Source organism: Eulemur rufifrons, chromosome 3 (assembly GCF_041146395.1).
Source record: "Eulemur rufifrons isolate Redbay chromosome 3, OSU_ERuf_1, whole genome shotgun sequence".
Taxonomy (NCBI): domain Eukaryota; kingdom Metazoa; phylum Chordata; class Mammalia; order Primates; family Lemuridae; genus Eulemur; species Eulemur rufifrons.
In genome coordinates, this window is record NC_090985.1 from 84,613,608 (window position 1) to 84,621,588 (window position 7,981).

At 38.4% G+C, this 7,981-nt stretch overlaps 1 non-coding gene across 1 annotated transcript; it reads right to left on the minus strand.

Annotated features, from left to right (window-relative positions):
- Positions 1 to 3,161: 3,161 nt before the first annotated feature.
- On the minus strand, positions 3,162 to 3,270 carry LOC138382057 (U6 spliceosomal RNA). The gene has a single exon (XR_011233233.1). It is a non-coding gene; the product is annotated as a U6 spliceosomal RNA (small nuclear RNA).
- Positions 3,271 to 7,981: the final 4,711 nt, after the last annotated feature.

A 7,981-nucleotide genomic window follows, 5' to 3' on the forward strand; every position in this document is an offset into this window, starting at 1 on the left:
ACACAGTAGGTGATGGATGGGGATTCCAGAGCCAGGACCCCAGGGCTCATGATCTAAACTGCTGTATTCAATGGCCTGTTATAGCTAATTGCCTCCTTAAATTATACATACATAAACACATGTGTGAGGGGCTGTGTGCATATAGTCATAGGTTGCTTACCAATGAGGATATGTTCTAAGGAATTGTCCTTAGGAGATTTTGCCGTCCTACTAACACCATAGAGTGCACTTATACAAACCTAGGTGGTATAACCTACCGCACACCTAGGCTATATGCTATGGCCTATTGCCTCTAGTCTACAAACTTGCACAGCATGTTAATGTATTGTATACTGTATGCAATTGTAACACAATGGTAAGTATCTATATATCTAAACATAGAAAAGGTACAGTAAACATACCATGTAAAAGATACAAAGTGGTACGCCTGTAGAGGGCTCTTGCCATGCATGAATGAAGCCTGCAGGACTGGAAGTTGCTTCGGGTGAGTCAGTGTGTGACTGGTGAATGCATATGAAGGCCTCGGACATTACTGTACATTACTGTAGACTTATAAACACTTAGGCTACACTAAATTTATTTAAAAAATAATTTTTTCCAGTAATAAATTAATCTTTGCTTATTATAAGTTTTTTACTTTGTAAACTTTTTAATTGTAACTTTTTAACACTTTTTTTTTTTTTTTTTTGAGACAGGGTCCTGGAGTGCAGTGGCATGATCATAGCTCACTGTAACCTTGAACTCCTGAATTCAAGAGATCCTCCCACCTCAGCCTCCTGAGTAGCATACAGGAGGTATGAGCCTCTGTGCCCAGCTGATTTTTAAATTTTTTTGTAGAGATGAGGTTTCACTATGTTGCCTAGGCCGGTCTTGAACTTCTGGCATCAAGTGATCCTTCCACCTCAGTCTCTCAAAGTGCTGGGATTATGGGCATGAACAACTGTGCCTGGCCACTTTTCAATTCTTTTTTAATAACACTTAACTTAAAATACAAACATATTGTACAGCTGTACAAAAATATTTTTTCTTTAAGTCCTTATTCTATTTTTAAATTTTTATTTATTTTTTTACTTTTTAAACTTTTTTGTTAAAAACAAAGACACACACACATTAGCCCAGCCCTACACAGGGTCAGGACCATCAATGTCACTGTCTTTCACCTCCACATCTTGTCCCACTGGGAGGTCTTAGAGGCAATAACACACATGGAGCTGTTATCTCCTATGACGAAAATGCTTTCTTCTGAAATAGCTACTGAACGACCTGCCTGAGGCTGTTTTAGTTAGCCATTTTTTTTAATAAGTAGATTGAGTACACTCTAAAATAACAATAAAAAGTACAGTAAAGATATAAACCAGTAACATAGTTGCTTATTATCATTATCAAGTATTATGCACTGCACATAATTGTATGTGCTATACTTTTCTACACGCGGCAGCGCAGTAGGTTTGTTTACACCAGCATCACCACAAACGTGAGTAATGCGTTGTGCTAGGATATCACAACGGCTACACGTCACTAGGTGATAGGGATTTTTCAGCTCTACTATAATCTTGTGGGACCACTGTTGTATACACAGTCTGTTGATTGAAATGTTGTAATATAGCTTATGACTGTATATATACTGTTGCATGTGTTAGAATTTAGAGATATCGCATGAGACTTGGGTGCTCAGAGGAGGTTTGGGGAAGGGGCTGGGGTTTGCAATGGGCCTTGAAGGATGCGCAGGATTTCAATAGATAGCCTGGAAATGGAGTATCCTATTAGGGCCTCAGGGGGAGCAGAAATGGGACAGGAGAAGACAGGGTGAGGAGGTGGGGAAATGCCAAGTGTTGCAGGAGGTGGGGAGTGAGAGATAAGCCTGAAAAGGTAAGCTGGGGAAAGATCTGTAACCAGTTTGTTGTTTTATTTTCACTGTGTACACCAGTATTTCACGTATGCTACTAAAAGGTATTTATTTATTTATTATTGTTTTTGGAGACGGAGTCTGGCTCTGTTGCCCAGGCTACATAGAGTGCAGTGGCCTCAACCTAGCTCACAGCAACCTTAAACTCCTGGGCTCAAGCAATCCTCCTGCCTCAGCCTCCCGAGTAGTTCTGACTACAATCCCACACCACCATCCCTGGCTAAATTTTTTCTATTTTTAGTAGAGACCAGGTCTCGCTCTTGCTCAGGCTGGTCTGGAACTCCTGAGCTCAAACGATCCACCCGCCTCGGCCTCCCAGAGTGCTAGGATCACACAGGCGTGAGCCACCACAGCCGGCCTAAAAGCTATTTTAATAATAGAAATAGACCTAAGAGCAACGAATTATCAGTAATTATAGCATATTCCTTTTGAAAGTATTCTGAAAAATTAAAATCCTTTTCTCAGGTAGTTTTTTATCTTTGGATCTGAACCATGTTAAGTATTTTCTGTTGCTCTCTCAAGGACAAAACTCCTTGCCGTCTATTTATGCTGGTTACACCGTTCTGCAGCAGAGGGAGAGGTGGAGGGGACACAAGGCCTGCCCTGGCTGCCTTTGCCTGGTGCGGTACCTTGTCTCGGCGGATCTGCCTGGGTTTCCTCTGATTTCCTTAGAAAGAACACAGAGATCTGGGCACCAGCTTTGTATTTCTTTGGTTACGGATGCCAGGCTGGCCTTTGCAGTAAACATTTCCTGTAAACAATAAAGCAAAACTAATACCCTTAATGGCCAAATTGGAAGGGTTGTAAGCTACTTGCCACACTGCCTATCTTTCAAGATAAAAAGTTCTGATTATTGATAACTGTGCATTCCTGGGATTAGAATGAGGATCCCCTATTTTTTTTTTTTTTTGGAGACAGTCTTGCTCTGTCACCTGGGTTAGAGTGCTGTGGCATCGTCAGCCTAGCTCCCAGCAACCTCAAACCCTGGGCTCAAGCTATCCTCTTGCCTTAGCCTCCCAAGTAGCTGGAACTACAAGTGCGAGCCACCACGCCTGGCTAATTTTTTCTAGAGATGGGTCTCGCTTTTGCTCAAGCTGGTCTTGAACTCTTGAGCTCAAGCGATCCTCCTGCCTCAGTCTCCTAGAGTGCTAGGATTACAGGCGTGAGCTATCACGACCAGCTCCGAGGACTCAATACGCTTATATCAGGGTGGGGGCTCAGGGCTTAGTAAGGAGGTGTTTTATTTTATTTATTTAATTTCCTTTTTTATTTTTCAGGAATTTGTGTGTCATCCTTGAGCAGGGGCCATGCTAATCTTCTCTGTATTGTTCCAATTTTAGTATATGTGCTGCCAAAGTGAGCATGAGAGCTGTAGCTGTGTTTTAAATCTATGTAAAACTCATTTCTACCTGAAAATACTTTTAAAAGTTTTCATTTTCTAAATATGGATTATCATTGTTTTGTCCTCCCGCTCCAAAGACTTTCTGAAAATGCGAAGTATTTGAGACAATTGATAAAAGAAGAGTTTTATTCTACCTATTTGGCCTTGCTCATTTTTTTCTTTAAATTTTTTTAAGACTCCTAATGAAATTGACTTTTGATTCCATACTCAATATGGGTGGTTAGAGGCAAGGGGAGGAATTCAGCTTCTTTTCTAAAAATGTCAGTTTAACCATTTAAATCTGGAGCTAATCAGTGTTGATATTTAGAAATTTATGTTAATTGGCTTTTTCTTAAAAAAATTTTTTTGGGGGTATGGGTAATGATCGTAGTACAAAATTCAAAAGATACCTTAGAGTTTATGGTAAAAAGGAAGGTTTCCTCTTATTTCCTTAGCCAACCATTTCTTGTTCTCAGAGACAACCGCTGTTTCTTGTGTATTATTTCAGAGATGTCCCAGGCACATGTTTAAGCTTATATGTATGTGCCTATGTGTGTGTTTGTCTATCCCTTTAAAAGTCACACACACAAACAGTAGCATATACATGCTGTTCTACACCTTGCTTTTTGCATTACATAAATTAGGAACATTACAGGTAGAACTACCAAATTTTTAAAAATAGCTAAATAGTATTCCGATTATAGTCATGCATTGCTTAGCGATGGGGCTATGTCCTGAGAATTGCATTGTTAGGTGATTTCATCCTTGTGTGTACGTCATAGACTGTACTTACACAAACCTAGGTGGGAGAGCCTCTTACACACAAGGCTACATGGTACAGCCTATTGCTCCTAGGCTACAAACCTGCCCCACATGTTATTGTGTTGAATACTGTAGGCAATTGTAACATAATAGTAAGCATTTGTGTATCTAAAGATATCTAAACATAGAAAAGGTAAAGTGAAAATATGGTATTATAATCTTATGGGACCATTATAATTTTATGGGACCACTATCATATAAATAGTCCATTTGTTGACCCAAATATCATTATTCTGTGCATGACTGTACTCAACAGTTCTTTGGCCAGACATTCTGTTGTTTCCAGTGAAAATCCATGTACAAACATCATTTGTTAAGAGAATGGACATGACTGTAGGTTAAATTTCTAAATAGGGATTGCTAGGCCAACGAGAATATGCACTAGATGTTTTTGATACATATTTCTAAATGGCTTTTCCAAAGTTGTTGTGTAAATTTATGTTTCCATCAACAATGTTTGGAAAGTTCCAGTTTTCCCATTTTTTCACCAACACAATATGTCATCAAATTTTTGGTATTTGCTGATATTGAAAGTGATAATGGCATCTCATTGTAGTTTTAATTGTTTTCTTATTTTAAGTAAAATTGAGCAGGTTTTTATATATGTAAATGACCTTTGTATGAACTGTTTACCCATTTTTGGTGATTGGTCTTTTTCTTAATGATCTTAGGCATTTTATATATTAATAAATTATTAGTTCATTGCTTTTATTTGTTGCAAATATTTTTCTTATATTTTATCATTTCTTTTATTCCATTGATACATTACTTTATGTCTTTTGTATGTTGTATCCTACTAAAGCTTCTCTGACTGGGATTATTTTGAAAATTCTTCCATGTTTTCTTCTTCTTTTTTTTAACACTTAAATCTCTGATTCATTTAGAATTTGTTTTATTTTAGTGTGTAGAATAAGGGAGGAATCCCTTATTTTTAATTTTTATTTTTTTTTTAGATGGCTACTCAATTGTCACATTATTTATTGGTTAATCTATCTTTTCCTTGCTTATTAGAAAGTCCACCTTTACTGTGTACTAAATTCCTGCATAAATTTGAGTTTCTGTTTTACTCTTTTCTGTTCCATTGATGATGCCCAGCAAATCTGACAACTTTTAAGGGATTGAAAAAAATGATTCAGAATTTAATGAAAACACAGTATTTCCTATCATTTTAGACAATTAAAATAATCAAACTTTAAGAGATTTGATTTTTTTTTTTTTGAGGCATTGTCTCACTTTGTTGCCAGGCCAGAGTGCCGTGGCGTCAGCCTAGCTCACAGCAACCTCAAACTCCTGGGCTCAAGCAATCCTCCTGCCTCAGCCTCCAGAGTAGCTGGGACTACAGGCATGTGCCACCATGCCCGGCTAATTTTTTTCTTTATATTTTTAGCTGTCCAGATCATTTCTTTCTGTTTTTAGTGGAGACAGGAGTCTCACTCTTGCTCAGGCTGGTCTCGAACTCCTGACCTCGAGTGATCCTCCTGCCTTGGCCTCCCAGAGTGCTAGGATTACAGGCGTGAGCCACCGCACCTGGCTGAGATTTGATTTTTGATTTGTTACTATTTCCCAAAGACCTTTTGATGTATTTAATATTTTCAACCCAACCTTTAGTAAAAATGCCTCCATTTTGACTGTGTTAGTGAAAATTATGTGTTCCCATGGGAACATTATTCCTGAAAACAAACTATTTCACATCTGTTTTAGTAATTCTCTTCCTTGTTTGCTGTTTTGTTATTTAATATTAAAATATATATGTAAAATTACTCTTACCAGCATTTTTGTGTCTCTGTACTGTGTTGTTGAAGCTGAAACTTTCAAATATGTCTCCATTTACTCTTTTTTTCCCCAAGTAAAACATTTTTAAACCGTGGTAAAATATACATAATGTAAAATTTACCATTTTAGCCATTTTTAAGTGTATATAGTTCAGTCACACTAAGTACATTCACATTGTTGTGCAACCATCACCACTAACTATTTGCTTTTTAAAATAAATTTTAAAATTGTCTTTTAAAAGACAGATAAGCTTAAAATGATATGTTGAATCCTTGAGAAGCAAAAGCTGGGCGGTAATTTGAAGCCGACATGCACAGCCTCTCTCTGGAACACAAATGCGTTCTATAAAAGGAATTTGTTTCTTGGCTCTAAATGCCAATACATTAAATCTGGTCATTTAGAAATTGATCTGAAAGCTGGTTCTTAAACTCTCGGCTTCAGCATGAGCTCAGAGACTGAGCCTCAGCTTCTCCTCATTGTTAGGACAATAGGACTTGTCAGCATCCTCCACTCAGTAGCTGTAGCCTTTGTGAAATTGTCCAAGGCCCAGAACTTCTTATTTTTTTGGTGAGGTTCTCTTAATTTTAGATAAATGGAAAAATGTCTCTTTCATTTCTCCTAAAATGCTTTTCTCCTGCCCCCGTCTCTCCTTGATTCACGTGTCACTCCTACCAGATGAGCCAATTAATTTGGGAATATCTTTTTCTTTCTTTCTTTTTTTTTTTTTTTTGCATGTAGACATATGTCAGCGGAGCTCTGAATGAAAAGGTGCTAGCACACCATATTGCGGTGCACTGCCACGTAAGAGGTGGTGTTTCCAGGCCAGACTCCAGGGGCCGTCCTTCTGAGTACAGAGGCACCTTTCAAAGCGGAGTGTTTTCCTTGTCTGTCTGGTGGAGGGACATATGTTAGTGAATGGGGGCAGGAGAGAGGCAGTTAAATAGGAAGCTCTTGGCTTTGCTCTGTGGAGGCAGCTCTCAGGTGCGTCTGCCTGCAGCCAGCCTGGGAGCAGCTGTGCAGCTCTTTCCTGACAAAATCCTGCCCCTCTGCACGTTGAAGAGCCTGCTTTTCAGCAGATTGCTGCGACAGTGGAAAATGTAAGGGGCATTAGTGTTCCGTTTTCTTGTTGCTATTGCACCCCATTCTGTGTATTCTTTTTGGCTCTACTTATTTGCATAACTCGTCTCACAAAAGTTAAAAATTGACATCCCATTATGGAAAATTATAGGACATGACAGATGATACGTTACTGGAATTAATCTTTGCATGAGAAAGAAATGAAGATTTCTCCTCTCTTCACTTTCTCAATCATGCTGAGAGAAGCCGGACAGAAAAAAAATTCAAATGAGCACTGATTCAACCAGTGAAAGTCCTTAGGTGCAAGAAACAAGGTCAGAGCCTTCGATGTTTTTTTTTTTTTTTGTTAGATGACTTGAAGCTAATTGGGTCAGTTTTTCTCCTCTGTAAGATGAGAATAATAATAGTATCTTTCATGTAGTTTTGTGGTGAGGATTAAACAAGTTAACAGGCGGTTCTCAGAATAAAACCTGGAACAGAATAATCTAAGTGCCAACTATTGTCGTAGGTATTGTAATTATTACATCATTTCTTAGTCTGTCTCTGAATATATTTGGAGACACGGGCAGTTCTGAGAAACTCTTTTATGTCTTTCTTCTGTTTGAGCATTGCTTCCACTTATTCTTAGAGGCAAAATGTACCACAATCCCTATCTCACCATAAAACAAAACACCAACATTACTACACATTATATTTTGCTTTGGATCAGAGCTAGAGATTACATTGCTTTCTTTTCTTTAAAAAATATAGTAATGCTTTTGTTAAGTGTAGTTGCTTATAGGAAGATATTTTGGAAGAGAAAATGGGTCCTGGGATGTTAGTGGGAAGGTACCTTTCCATTCACTGTTCAACTCCAGGTACTGTTAGCTGGGAGGATACAGACGTGAACAAGTAGATGTTCCTCAGTGAGGAACGGGGAAGTCAGGGGAAGAAACATGTAAACAAATAAGACAATTTTAACTATAAATATGTGTGATAAGAAAACAAAACAGGGCCAGGCACGGTGGCTCACGCCCATAATC